We start from the raw sequence: 15,299 nt of genomic DNA on the forward strand, positions 1-15,299 counted from the left end.
ATTCTGTAAATTTCGTTAAACTTCGTTAAATTTCTGTAAATTTCGTTAAATTTCTGTAAATTTCGTACGCTTTCTGTAAATTTCGTTAAATTTCTATAAATTTCGGTAAATAAACTTACCGAAATAATAGGCCCTACTACACGTCATGTATAAAACATAAAACTCTTCGTCCAGACCTAGACAACTAAGTGCTCTATCTAGGTAGAAGCAACATGTATACTTTATGCCATAATGGTGCCAATGTGAAGAAAAATTCAAATCACAAAATTTTCTTGAGAAAATTTTGATCAAGGTTTTTCGAGGTTATTAACTGCGAGATTCATTTGTAAATGGACCTACCGAAATCGGACGAATTTTCTAGCGACCTTTTTTAGTAACGTACGTCATTACACCCTCGAGAAAAAAAAACATTTTTTTTTGTTAAATTCCTCAATGCTTTCATAGCTAGTGAGAACTAATCAAAAACCAAAATAGTCACTTTTCCGAATGTAGCTCCAACCAATGTATCTCGTGCGAAGTGGAATATTACAAAGAACAAAGGAATTCAAGTAAAATGAACCATTTCAACTGCTATGTAACGGTCAACTTTCGCATAGGGCAGTGACAGACCAAGAATGATCTAAGTAAATTACTTGATTTCAAAACAGTTTCATTGGACTGTACCAATCAAAATTACATCTTCGGGTATGCTGTTACGTACACTTATCAAAGTGTACACACCGTCACAAATGAATTTATTTTGCATTTTTCTTCATCCTTGCCGTCCCTGAATGAAATTTTTTTTTATTTTTTACTTACACACTTTTCTCTATAGAATTGCGGGCAAACTGAAACAGTAAATTATTTTTAACAAAATTTACCGAGTGCTCTGATTAACGACCAGGAGTATGAAATATGTATCATTCCACCTGTGCAAGAAAAATATATAATTTTATGTTACAAACGAATGCATAATACAAATTCCCAAGTGCACATTCTCGCATAATATATTATTAATCAGTGACGTCATTTGGAGAGTATTTACATCTAACCTGTTGTGGTATTTCTTTTTAATATATTATATGCATTGAGCACAGAGGTGTATACAAAATCAATTTTTTCGTCTCCTTGAATATCACTGTAATCAATTCCAGTTCCAGCACACTTTTATTATAAGGTTTCTATTCTGAAAACTTCATATACTCTAATTGCACAACAATGTATAAAATATTAGCATATCCTTGCCAGCCCATATATATCTAGACCGTGTGAAAATGGACACATTAAATTACATCGCCAAATAATCGAATTAGAAGATATTTAGAAAAAAAAAATTGTTAAAGAACCTGTTGTATGGCACCATAAAAATTACTTTTCAACAAGGAAAATCGTTGTACACATGTTGCATTGACACAATGGGTGGCCAAAGAGCACTGATACGTTGTAACACACAAAAAAAATGTATTAAAAACATGACCGAATTTATGTACAATATTCGATTCCGACAAAGGGACAAACACAGTCATTCTCGATACAATTGGATTGCGGGTGATTTCCCTTTGTTACTGTCACCGGGGGGTTTGTATATTTATAATTTTGGTTTTTTTTTGTCTCTCTCCGATGTGGATGAAGATTACTTTAAAGCACATAAAACAGGTAAACTCTCAATACCTCATAAACTATTCAAACTGCTCAATCTGGTGATTCCAAATTACTGGACTAATTTTTGTTTTGCCTTTTGTGAGGTTTTGTTCATTTTTTTTTATTTTTACTAAAAATCAAATGCTTTTTTTGTTGGATATAAAATTTTGTTTTATACTGCTGTCCTGTCCAAAACATTATATTATGAGTTATATGAAGCGCACGGCGCTTGTACACAAAATGTATAATTTGTTCATTTCATGAAGCTGGGAAGAAAAACATTATTTATTATCCTTTGTATGTGAAATTACCTTAAAATGGATTTACCTTTTCAAATTGCTCTAAAAATAAAATGACAAAGGATAATTTTCGGATAAGAATGGACATAGACATTCAAATAAAAGGATTATTTATTGCTTTGAAAGTGGACTGAAATGTAATTTCACAGTCGTTTTGATTTTATTGTTTCTTTTACTTCGATCGTCGCTTTTTAATTGATGACGAGTGCATTAAGAATTAAGTGATATTCGGTAATTAAATTTATAAATAAATAAATAAATAAATTTAAGTCGGTTCATGACTCATACTCATACTCATACTAAAGATTAACTCTATACTACAGGGTGCGTCGAATTTCCTTTAGGATTTTTAATTAAAATCACTGACTCCTGTTGTTCCAGTGTCCTCCAATGATCTTTTCTGTATACTTCACATTTTTTGAAAATTCGATCTTTTTCATGAAAATTAATTTAATTTCTTGAAAATATTTTCATCGATTTAAGTGCTTCTGTATGCGTCATTGTTGAATTAGAATACGACAAAAAAATACTATAAAAATATCATCGAAAGGTTAACATTAGCTCGCTAAGTTTGTGTTTGTTACACGTAGGTGGAAGCACGGGTTTTCAGAGGGGTTAATGTACCAATGCATTTGTGCCAACTTGTAAAAATAAAAAATAAAAATCCACCGATGGTGACACGCTTGACGAACGAATAATGCGAGAACAATAGTCATTTGTGTACCTGATTTGCACGCAGGGCCTATTTTAAGGAAATTGAATTTCCAAAAATTCTCAAATTTTTCCATCACTTTTCGTCATTTCATCTAAAAACACAACAAATTGCATCGTAAATGTTGTTTTTACTGCCTTTTTAGCTGTTTTTCATGTCTTTTAGCTTAACTGATAACTTCGGAATGAGATCTAACAGAAAACAAAATTTGGAAATTTTAAGAATTTTTGTGAAATTTGTGAAATTTTTGGAAATTAAATTCCGTAAAATAGGCCCTGTTTGCACGATTGATTTTAGGCAATTTCGCTGATTGTAGGCCGACAGAAGTGAGGTCTACAAGCGAAAGTGCACAGGAATAATAAAGTGATTTATAAAAAAAAACTTAATTCAACTACAGTCTGTTCACCTTTAGAAAACACATTTTCAGATGTATCAGAGTTTTGAAAGTCATCGACGTATCCAGTCAATTAAGTGATTCCATGCATATGATATTTTGGCAAAAAATTTGAATTTTCAAATTTTGCGCCAAAACTTCTTTATTATTGACCAGTACCATGGAAGACTTTTAAAACTCTAAAAATCTCAAATGTGTTCCGAACTAAGAAAAAACCACTGTAATCCACAAATAATAATACAAAAATATCAACTCAAGTACATCAGAAATTATATTGGATAATAACTGTTTTGTAAGGCAGAGTTTCAGGTTTCAAGTCTAGAAATGTTTTTCTTATTACAGATATCTCGTGAGTAAGGTGTAGCTATATTTAGAAAATGTCAAGCCATACTTCAGGTTCCACCTGCTTTGACTCAGCTCAAAGTATTGACTACTGCTTGTCCAAGGCGATTTTTGGAGTAGATTTTACATCTTCTATTTAGAGAGACTTTCTCGCGAGAGAGATAATCAAGTTGATACAGTGGTGGGTTTAATTTATTCTTCAAGGTAACAAATGCATTAAAGAGCAAAATCCTTATCGCTTGAGAAATGCTTTTTAAGGAAGCAAATGCTTCGTACACACAGTCGAGATCAATCAAATTTAGACTTGAATTTACTTCAGCTCATACAAACAAAACTAATCGTATATCTTTATACGGGTGAAAGAGTTACACTCACGCCCGTGGTAGCTGTAAATCCGTAGAAAGCCATATGGACAGTTTTGTTTGTATGAGTGGACCAGCTGAATCAAATTCATATCTAAATTTGACTGACGTAGTCTCATATCTCAGTGGCTTATATCAAAGGTTCTTTTAAAGATTGAACGCATGGACGGTCCTAACGAGGGTAGATATACTCTAAAAAAATCTAAATTGATGTAAAAATGTCACTAGAGCCAAATGGCAGGTCTTCCGCTGTGTAAATGCCGAAAATGCAAACATTTGACTCGTTAGACGTGCCAACAAAAATTATTTTTCAATTTCATCCCTTACTTGCTCCAAAACCTTCATTTTGACTTAGATTTTCTTCAATGTCAATTAGTGACAGCTGAGACGTCTAACCTCGTTATAGCCCTAGAAGCGCTCAAAAATTAAAGTTGTCAAGAAAATTATTTTAGTGTCGGATAATGTGACGATATAAGTTTTAAGCCGTTTGGTCTTATGAGTTACTGATATGCATGTCGGTCTGATGGCGATTTCTAATCAATACTTAACGACAGTTAAGTGAAGAGGCAATCAAAGTTGGCCTCAAGATGAACTTATCGAAAACAAAAGTCATGACCAACATCAGGGACGATAGAGAAATCAAAATTGGTGACACTGTCATTGAACGAGTCGACAGCTATGTATATCTAGGACATAAACTGAAGTTAGGTCTCGACAACCAGACTGCAGAAATAAGACGTAGGATTGGTCTTGCATGGGCAGCGTTCGGAAAACTCAGACTAATTTTCAAAAGCAAAATGAATAATAGTCTGAAACGCAAAGTTTTCGACACTTGTGTCCTTCCAGTGCTCACTTATGGAGCGGAAACGTTAACTTTAACGAAAGCATCCGAAGATAAATTGAGAGTGACACAAAGAGCCATGGAATGGAGTATGCTTGGAATAACACTCAGAGACAGAATGACGAATCAATGGATTCGACAACAAACCAGGGTCGTTGATGTCATGGAAAGAATAGCATCTCTGAAATGGAGCTGGGCGGGACATATTGCAAGAAGGACAGACGAACGTTGGACCAAAAAGATCATGAACTGGCGACCATATAAAAGACGAGCTATAGGTAGACCACCAGAGAGATGGACAAACGGAATTAAGAATATTGCAGGTACAAACTGGCAGCAAATGGCAATGGATCGTACGAAATGGAAAGAAGTTGGAGAGGCCTACATCCAGCAGTGGATAGAAACAGGCTGAAAAAGAAGAAGAAGAAGACTTAACGATTCATTTTATCTAAATTTATTTAAAAAAAAAATCAAATTACTGCTAGACCATCAAAATATGCAGGTTAGACAACAACTTCAGTAGTGGTATGTTGAATAACTACTAAAAGACGAAAGACATTGCTAGATTAATCTATACAGATTTAACAGTTGAAAAAAATAAAATATTTGGGATGAACCACTGTGAAGCCAAAGTTACGTCTCTAAATTTAATTAATAAAACGGTTAAATGAAATTGATGGAACTTAACGTTCATCACATTCTATCGGTTCAATTCATCAAATAATGAATCAAACATGCGAAACGAATAAGTAGAGTTTATATACACGGTATATCGAATGTATCAAACCAACAAACATATTTCAAGCTCTAATGCGTCTTTTATTGACTCAATGAAATTATTGTTAATTAACACGATAACGCGTTCCAATTAATTCAATTTTAATTAAGAAAATACATAAAAAAAATTAAATTAAATTGTGTTGATACGCAGAAAGACAAATCATTGTTTAAATTAACTGAAGGAAGACATACGAGCATAAGACATCACGCAATATGATTTCAATGAAAATTTCTCTTTTCAGTTTTTCCCTCTAGTGGTTATATAGGAGAAAATTTGCATAATACTGTTTTATGATGGAACGTAACTCGGCGAAAAGAAAAACATTACCAGCATACACAATTGTGTGCAATGTTTTATGAACAGTTTTTGATATGCCACCACCGAAGCAATAATTATTTCTTTTAGCTTAATGCTGGCGTATTACAGTTGAAGTGTCTAGATGCAAGGAATGTAAACTAAGTTAAACATAATAAGCGATATGCTTTATAGGCTGAGCATATTATTGCGAGCAGAAAAAAAAATCTTTTGTATTGTTTGACGAAATTTTAAATTATTTCTAAACGTTGACTGGTACGCAAGAGGATGTTTCTTAAAAATTGAAAACATTACGCGGGTCAGCGTTTTTTTTTCTTTTCTTTCGTTTTCATTCTGTTGCAAACTATTGCATTATGGAAGGTAAAAGGTACGAAATATTACGTAGAAAACGAAAAGTAAATCCATTTAGCACTTGGATTCTTATAAGAAGTGAGAAACTGTAAATTGACTGAATGTGGGAAGATGCTCAGCGAGCAATAATTGATGGTTTTTCGATAATGAAATTTTGACTTTAAAGAAAAAGTTTTTCTAACATTCCACTGTATCGATTTTCTCATAAAAAAATTAGTTGAAAAACGTGTCCGGCTTGTTCAGAAGATATGTGGACTCTATCGAAACATTCGAAGTAAATACCAATATTTTCGTATATTTCAAAATCATGTACAAGTAGGGAAGGTCAGTCAAAATCAGAGTTTGTAATCGTGAAAATGTTTTAGCGAATTTTTGCAAATTTTCTCAATTTATTAAAAACTCGCAAAAATTTATGAAAATTCGGGAAAACGTTATTATGATTACAGACTCTAGGCAAAGTAGTGGAGAATTCCGATACTAAGGCGGTATGAACATTCACGACCTTTCAGAAGCGAATTATCTATATATAATTTGGATGGAACAAAATAAATGTTAAATCAAATGAAGTAAAAGAATTTGTATTTTCTATTAAATCCTTTAAGCAAAGGAAGTAATAGATTTGAATGTCTGCCAGATCTCCAGCTCCTATCAAACTCGTCATTTGTTTAATGTCAGACTCAGCTAATGCTAAATTACGTGCTCGATTAATGTACGAAAATGACACATTGCCGTATGGCATCTGGCAGTCAATTTTAGTGCAGGTAAGGTACAAACGCCTCGGGTTCTCATTTGACACCCCAAAACCACATAGCAAATTTTTACAAATTTGCTGTGGTACAATCCCAAGATACAGAAACTATCTTGTACTCCAAAATGACCGCGAGGTTTAACAGATCTTTTGATTGATACGTTGTATGGATGTCAAGGGATATGACGAAATACGAATCATTCAAACGCTACAACCTGCAACGCCAGAACGAGTTCAGTCACATGGTGGCATGGCGATTTATACGAAGAGGCAACTCATGGCCTATGGTGATTAGACACTTGCTATTACCTAAAACTAATAGCCGTAACCGTAACAAAGTCGGAAATATCAAAAAACCCAACATTCGCTTTCTCCATAAAAGAAACCATATCGACATAACGTCAATAGTAGAAAGAGCTACAACATGACAATGTTGATAGCGCCATCTTTGGGAAAATGTACAGGTCAATTAGTGATGGTTGTGGTATTCGCATACCACCCACGGCTTGGAGAATTCACAACGTATGGGACGTTAACACACGGTCGATTTGTGAACAATCTAAGTCGGGAGAGATATGATGTAAAATCACAGTCCATATGATCAAGAGACTTGTACAATAGCACAACAGGCCCATCTGAGGCTTAGGTGCTGGGCTTACACCCTCCCATCTAATCTAATCTAATCTAATCTAATGTCAGACTCACGATAAATGTGCAGTTACACAGCGTACATTTATGAGCGATATTTGTTCGGAACATTTTGTAGATGTACAAATTACCGAGCTTGAAACTTAGCAACAACGACAATTTAACAACAGTTCTGATTTCATTTATTCATGCCAAAAACTGTGTACAATTCAAGAACTAAACATCATCGCCTCCGAAACGGACTAGTGACTGTTCTCATTGAATTTTTAAACGACTAACCGCAATTACCGCAAGTAAAACATATACAACCAATGAGTAAATTAAAAAATCGATGACATTTAAAGGACACCAAGCAAACATGATACAAGTAATAAATAACCATTATAGCCGGTCAATTATAGTTAGAATACCAGGCAGTAGTTCCTCCATCGCGTATATATGTACATAGACAATGCATAAGTGATTTTATGGAATAATTCCCACACAGAACCATTAATTATGCATTAAAGTGACATTATAATAACACTATTATCTATCTACGTAAATATGTATATGTATATGCCGCACTCCACCATACCCATTGATGAAATATAATATACACCTTCAACGTGCAATGTATTCTGAAAACAATTTTTCTTTTTCTATTATATACCTGATATGATATGATACTACATAATATACTACATAGTGCCCAAAGTGTACGTTTGTATATGGAAACTATACCGCATAAAACTATAAATAGCTGACATTTGATTTGTCGCATGTCGCACTCGGTCTCACTCTTACGCAAAATAGTGGGGACATTTTACGGCATTCCATCTCATTTACGTACACCATTTCTTCCATCTGTGCATCGCATTCGTATAAGAGGAGTCACAGGTCGCATGTCTCCAAAAATTGTCGACGCGGACGTCCCACAAAACCAATTTTCTCATTCTCTCCTTCTGTTTAATATATTTCTATATAACATCGAAAACGCTCAATATAATCCCATACCTAACCGAGAACCATTATACTAACAACAGTGCAAAAGTGCCATGAAAGAAGACAAAAAAAACTCACCGAAAAATCACACACAATTCTTTATTCGGAGAGAATTATTTGATGTCATATGAAAATTCCATGTGATTTTCTCTCGCTCTCTCATCACGAATGACAACGAGTACCAGTGTAACACAACGCCCCACCAATCGTTGTTTTTTCCGTCTGCCGAGTGTTCTGGTGTGTATAATGAATAAGCTCGTCTCTGCACAATGCGATACATATTTTGTATATAAGTTGATTGTCCAATATACACACAACACATTGGTCGATTGTCATCTTCTCTGTTTGAAACAAGCACGCACTGTAACATTACAAAGTAACATGCAACACAAATGTAACGTAACATCCAACAAATTGAGTCGAAGTCGGTGTGTTCCAACCGACGACGAGTTTGATCGTATAATTTTATACTGATGCAACACTCCCAACACCCGTCACCCTCTCCTAACATCACAGACACACTTCTGGACGACACCTGACTTTGGATACTCTCTTCGTCACGTTTGGTCGCTTGGTCGTTTTGCGTTCAACGTTAGCAGTATTGATGAATCCGTTCGTGAGGAGACCGCGTTTTAGTGTCGCCCGTCTGATGCGGATTAGATTTAGACTAGAATTGTATGATTGTGTGTTTATATGAACTATACCTATTTTCGGACTGTTTATTTAGATTTAGTGTGGTGAAAGAGTTGCACAAGTGGAATTTTGAAGAAAATATTTTATTTTTTTCCTAAATGAAAACTTTTGTGTGTTCAAATTGAAGTTAAAATTTTGGTTTTTTGTTTTATTATTTTCGTCGTATTTTCGCTTCTTTTTCCTTTGTGGATCACATTGATTGAGAATTAATTAAGGCAAAGAAAACAAGATACAAAAAAAGGAAAGATACAAAGTGTTTGAGCTAGAGAACCGAGAAGAAACTTACGCATGGATTATGCTATGTAGATGCAGATTTTCTTCATCATGGGATTTTAATCTAAAAGGTAAAGATTTCTTTTAAAAAAATATATATTTATTTACTCGTCTTAAGCTCTATACAATGTTTGTTGTATCAAGAAAATCTTTAATTAAACACAACTTATCATTGAAAAGATATTATGAACATCACAGCGACTGTAAGAGTTTTATGATTGATTGAGAATTTATGCTAATTAATTGCTAAGTACCTACACTACACGAACTGCGACAATTCGTTACTTAACCATTTTTTTTTTCTATAGAAACGGTTACATGTATTTGTGTGACCTAACCAATTTGATGTAATTAACAGTCGAGTGCATGTTCGAGCCTCTATTATTTTAACAAATATTGAATTAAATTGCTGTGGATGCTACACAGTACAATTTATCTCAATGACAACAAGGACGGGAATATTGTTGTTGAAGCTTGTTTCTTCCACAACTTTTTTTTGTTCAATTTTCTAATAACATTACAGAACCTCGTTTGTATCTTATGTCCCGAATGTGTTAATCGTTTACCTGTCTCAACCTTTCTTTATCTCTATCTGTTCATCTCGATGCTCGCATCAATATTGACACTTTTTTGGTTGTAAAAATTGTGTTCAATGGATTCGAAACATAATTTATATCGCAGCAGAAAAGCTGTCCATAGGATTAAAGCGGCATCTTCCTACAATCGAAATCCGTAAAAGTTGTTTGTGGTCTGCTAATTGGGTTGTTTTACCGGAGATGGCAAATAATGTTTCGAGTGTAAGATATTTCATTAAACTTTTATTTGATTCTCCAACTCGGAGCCACTATCATTAAAACGAATAGGGAAAAGTTTTAGAAGCATCTCATATTTTCAAAATGCAAAACCATGCACTGGCTGTTCTGGTACTACTTCAATTGCAAAGCGATTTACGTTCACGAATTAAAAATTTTTTAGTGTAACCAAAAGTTTCAACAATATTTTAATTTGTTTTTGTTCTTTTCATGGCGTACAGTGTACATTTGATGAGAGTCTAATTAACCTGTGAGATACAAACTTCGTTTAAATTTCATTTCACAAAGCTCAGGACTGATGATTCCCTACTTTTAAATTGGAAAACTAGAACAGCAACCAATTAAAACTTAAACAATAAATAAACCCACTCAATAAGGCAGTCGTTTGATGGTTGTAGACCATACACAGGGCACCACTCACACGAGCCATTAAACGATTTCATTCGAGTTAAGTTTTCAACATACTGGAAATGTGAAAATGTGTTAGGTTTCCTGCTAGAATTTACCACGATTCATTGAATAGCCTTGCTCACTGCAGATGTTGGGCTTCTTACTTTTCCAAAAACATAGAACCGAAATTTAGTCCTACGATCGGTCATTGTTCTGAATCAACAAACTAGAAATCAAGTGTCTACTCGTCATCAACGCTGAACAGATTAAAGTTTCCACCTTTTCCGCGTCAGAAAAGTAAAAAAACGAAGTTCAAATATTCAGATTTATTTACAGCATTTACTCCAACATTCCCCGAAACTTTCGCGTATTGATTACCGGTACACATTGTTTCAAACAATTTGTTTGTTGTGTACACATTAGTGGTAGTTTCGACAAAACAAGGTTTAAGCTCCCGTAAAACTAAAACAGTTTCACATAAATTCTTACAAACTTCTGTCTGATTACGAGAACGATTTTCGTGGAATAGTGGTAAGGACTAAAGAGGATGTTCAGGTAATGTATACTGATAAGAGCTTAATTCTAATTAACACTGAATGAGATGTTTCGCAGAAACTTGCTTAATCTTTAGAAAGTTTTTACGACGAACATAGGAACGTTTTATCTGACCTTCGAACCACGAGGTTTAGGTTCCTTCTTATATTTATATGGTTCTAGCGAAATATGTCAATTAATAGTTTGGTACCACTGACACCCCGTGCACAAAAATACACTTTGTGTTTAATAATTCTGTGGTCGTCTGAATTTTTAAAAGACTCTATCAGTCAACCTAACCAGACTGGATGTGATGGGATTATTGACAATTTTTTGTCGATCTTACCGCAGAATGCAATTCATTTTATTTCAAAATGATTTGAACAGTGCGGTGTCGCAACACTTTTTATATGGAAGATACGAATTCAATTTATTGTCGAAGAGTTACAAGCTTAAAGAGATGCCATCGGACCATAAATTAATTATTCATTCTTTTTTCTTGGGCCAGAAATATTATTGATTTATGGGCCGTATTCCACTAAATATGCATAAAATAAATTAAAATTAATCCCGCGACGATCGATATTTCTTTTTGCACATATATATCGCTAAATTATAATACAAAAAAAAAACTGAAAACAAAATCGTAAAACAAAAATTATACATCGCGCGTTTTAGCATTGATTTTCCAAGAAGTTTATTAGCTTCGAAAGTTACGATTTAAAATAGACTTTTTTTTCGTGAAAAAAAAAATTATTTGAGAAATATTTTGTTTTCTCGAATAATGTCGTTAAATGTTCAGCGTCTGTAAACAATGTTGGACTAAATTTGTGATATTTTTTTGTTCGTTTAAGCGACAGATGTTTTAAACACGATGTGCTCTAATTTCCGTAAAAAAAGCTTTAAATCCTTGTCGATTTCAGTGGAAAATAAAATCGTACATATTCGAATAGCAAGAGTACATGCAATCCTCTACGGCATTGATTATAAAGCAAGTATAGTCGCTCAAAAAATTATTTGATTTAAAATCAATATTTGAAGTCATTCATATTGGTACGTGTCTTTCATAAATATAATCAGTATACGTTTGTTGTCATGAATTTTTTTTGTCTATAAATCTATGTCCATCTCCATGTCTGTTAGCTCTTCAAAAACGGCTAACGATCTGTTATTAACAACAAGGACAAAAATAGGCGCGATGACCTATGACTAATTTGTTCTTATTTTACTATACAAGAATGTTAAAACAAATGAAGTAAAAGAATTTTTGTTGGTTTTGTTTAAACAAACGAAGTAACAGATTTAATAATTATAATGACACGAAATAATTGGCTTTTACAACCGACAAACATGTCATGAGCCAATGTAATTTTTCAATCTTTCACTTCTTTTGTTCAAAGTAATTAGGAAGAACTGTACAACCGGAAGAAATTATCGTGGGTTTTATAGTTCTGAACATAATTGAGGTTTTTTAGAGTTTTAAAAGTCATCGATGTTCCCAGCCAATAAAGTGTTATTACATTTTGACACAAAATTTGACAGTCCCTTACCGAATTCAAATTTTGCGCCAAAATAACATACACTGGTAATCACTTTATTAACAGCGAACATCGATGACCTCTAGAGCTCGTTCAGGAACGATTTTTTCTTCACTGAGTTTCGTTCAGTTAACGATGACAGGTGTAACTGTGAGGTTAGATTTCTCACGATGTATTTTGGTCGTGAAATGTTACCCAAATGTCATGAAACTTGGATGAAGTAAATTTACAATGGATTGTTGTGGTTTGAATTTTTTTTTGTTAAAAAATTGTCTGCTGATAAAAATAATTTCGGTTTCTGTGGACCATTTGATGAATCGATATGACAGCGTCGACAGTTCAAGAACAAAGATTTTCCGAAGTCGAATCGCTCTGCCACCGACCTAACAGAACATTTTCATAGAAACGGATGTTGTGCTAAAAGCAATCCTGTACGAGTCGGGGGTTGTTATATTGTTGTCGAGAACATCAGACCGCTGATATTAATCACGAAGTGGCATGCATCCAAGTGCAAATAAAAATGCCAGAAACGTCCATCAAATGGCAGAGAGGTTTTTGCGTGCAGAACCACATAGTTCATGTTATGTTGCAGGCGAATGTGTTCGAAACGGGAGTGGGGCGTTTTTGGGAAATCTTTGATCGATGCGAACAAGATATCTTCTCGTCAACTATTTGGTTAAAATCAAGATGCTGTCAAAGTTGCACTGGATCAGAAATGTTGCGATTTTGTCGCAAAGACAATTTGCGGCTTCGATTAATGGTTCAAGCACTATTCATACGACAGGGAAACGATCAGGAGTTACGATTTCATGAAATGCCACGCAACTATCGGTACAAGCGATGATTAATATTGGGATGACATGGACCAACCATTTCTCGATTTTCGTTTTCGTTTTCGTTTTTTATTTACAGCCAAGTACCGCTGCATACGGAACTAGTCGATCGCGGTCTCATCGATCCGAAAGACTATTTGGACGCAATGACAGCGTGTCGGTACAGTGAAAGAAGTAAAACTCATGCCCAGGTATGCCCATATGAGGAGACGCCTGATGCAATTCAGATGATCAAAGAAATGGTCGAACTGGATGGCCAATCATAGAAAAGCGCACTGGAGTTTGTGTGAAAATATTCTTTTTCTGACTTTTCATTGCGTCGAATGAATTCTGATAATGGATTTGTAATGTTCGTCATGGTCAAATAAATATATAAGAAACAGAACCGTTTGGTTGTCAGTTTTTGTGGATCATCCTTCCTCTTCATCGATAAATCAGTCGCTACTTTAGGTCTTCATTGATTTCAGACCAGGATCCGCTGGCTACAATTTGACACTGCCGTCTTAAATCTGTTTCAACCTGACCCTGAACCTGACTGTCATTCGGAAGTGTGAGCGAAAAACTCTTGTTGTTTTGAAGTCTAGACTGCAGTAGTGGACATAAAATAAATGATTTAAATTGAATTGAAAATTAAAACGTGTATTTCTGTAAGTGATAATACATCCTTCATCACTTAACTGGAGTTCAGGTCCTTCTTAAAAGAATTACCTTCATGCATTATATTTTCAGAAAAGAAAACGGTGTGTGAATGTAAACATAAACAGAAAGTTAACTCGTAACTTTCACTAACGTATCTGAACGGCAAACATCAGACAACTGTCAGTGTAACATTAAACGAATCGTCAAATGTTCACTGAGTGAAGAATTTTCCGTTCCTGAACGAGCCCCTAAAACTCTGATACATGTAAAATTGTGTTTTCTGCAGGTCAATAAACTGTATGAAAAATTACAACAATTGCTGGGTTGAATATGCCAAAGGTAAAAATAGGTTCTATTGTCCAAACTGTTGTGATTAATATAAACAAAGTCTTGAACAAAGTTTTCCTGATGATGACCTGGAAATAAGTAGAATGCCGAAACAAAGTTAACCTGCCACATACGGCTGTTCATCTGTTATCGATAACGACGACAAAAATAATGACAGGCTCTGGGTCTTTCATATAGTAAAATGAATGAAGAAAATTGAAGTACAAGATTTGAAATCAACAGATTAAAAATACTTTGATCGATGGAAGTGATAGACCCGGTAATAATACTGGTCATATGCTTGCCGTCTGTAACAGGTTCCAATGGCATATTCAATTCATCCCAGCAATGCAATATATGAAACATTTTCGAAAGTTACAAGTTAAGTAAAAACAGACGCCTGGATTACTAATCTATTTCGGCGGTTTTCCTTTTCTTAAAAAATGATATACATTAAAAGACGAAGATATTCCCAATAACTCTTATGACGCAAAATTATTGCTCATCTTTTTATATTAACAAAAATTTGTCTGTTTCTGTTTTAGATATTTATTTACAGCTTCTTATCAAAATTGTCTGTTTTTGTGAATATTAAATTTCAGTTGAAAGTATGTTCAGTCAAAATACTGCTTACATAGAGGAATCAATTCATTTCAGCATATAGTGTCACCAAAGCAAAATAAAATATTAAAGAAAACAATTTGCAAAATAACAAACCAAGTGTAAACATTGAATTTCATAAGAAACTGATAAAAAGTCATTTGTCTCATGGTGACAATTTATTTTCGATTATCATTTCGAAGAGAATCAAGTTTCACATTATAGTCCGGGATCAATTAACATCTTTCACGGACGGCAAACAG

The 15,299-nt window shown here is 34.1% G+C and overlaps 1 protein-coding gene across 2 annotated transcripts in view; it reads left to right on the forward strand.

The window, feature by feature from the left end:
• Window positions 1-15,299, forward strand: part of LOC119077594 (zinc finger protein basonuclin-2) — a 160,152-nt gene that overhangs the window by 118,227 nt on the left and 26,626 nt on the right. Inside the window, exon 1 of one of the 2 annotated variants that reach the window (XM_037184802.1) lies at window positions 8,838-9,434. The exons of the other annotated variant lie outside the window; for it this stretch is intronic. The gene's annotated coding sequence lies outside the window, so the exon portion shown is untranslated. Of the gene's footprint in view, window positions 1-8,837; window positions 9,435-15,299 lie in introns of those variants that run through there. 2 annotated transcript variants of the gene reach the window in all.

The sequence above is a fragment of the Bradysia coprophila genome, unplaced genomic scaffold, assembly GCF_014529535.1.
Source record: "Bradysia coprophila strain Holo2 unplaced genomic scaffold, BU_Bcop_v1 contig_24, whole genome shotgun sequence".
Lineage (NCBI taxonomy): Eukaryota > Metazoa > Arthropoda > Insecta > Diptera > Sciaridae > Bradysia > Bradysia coprophila.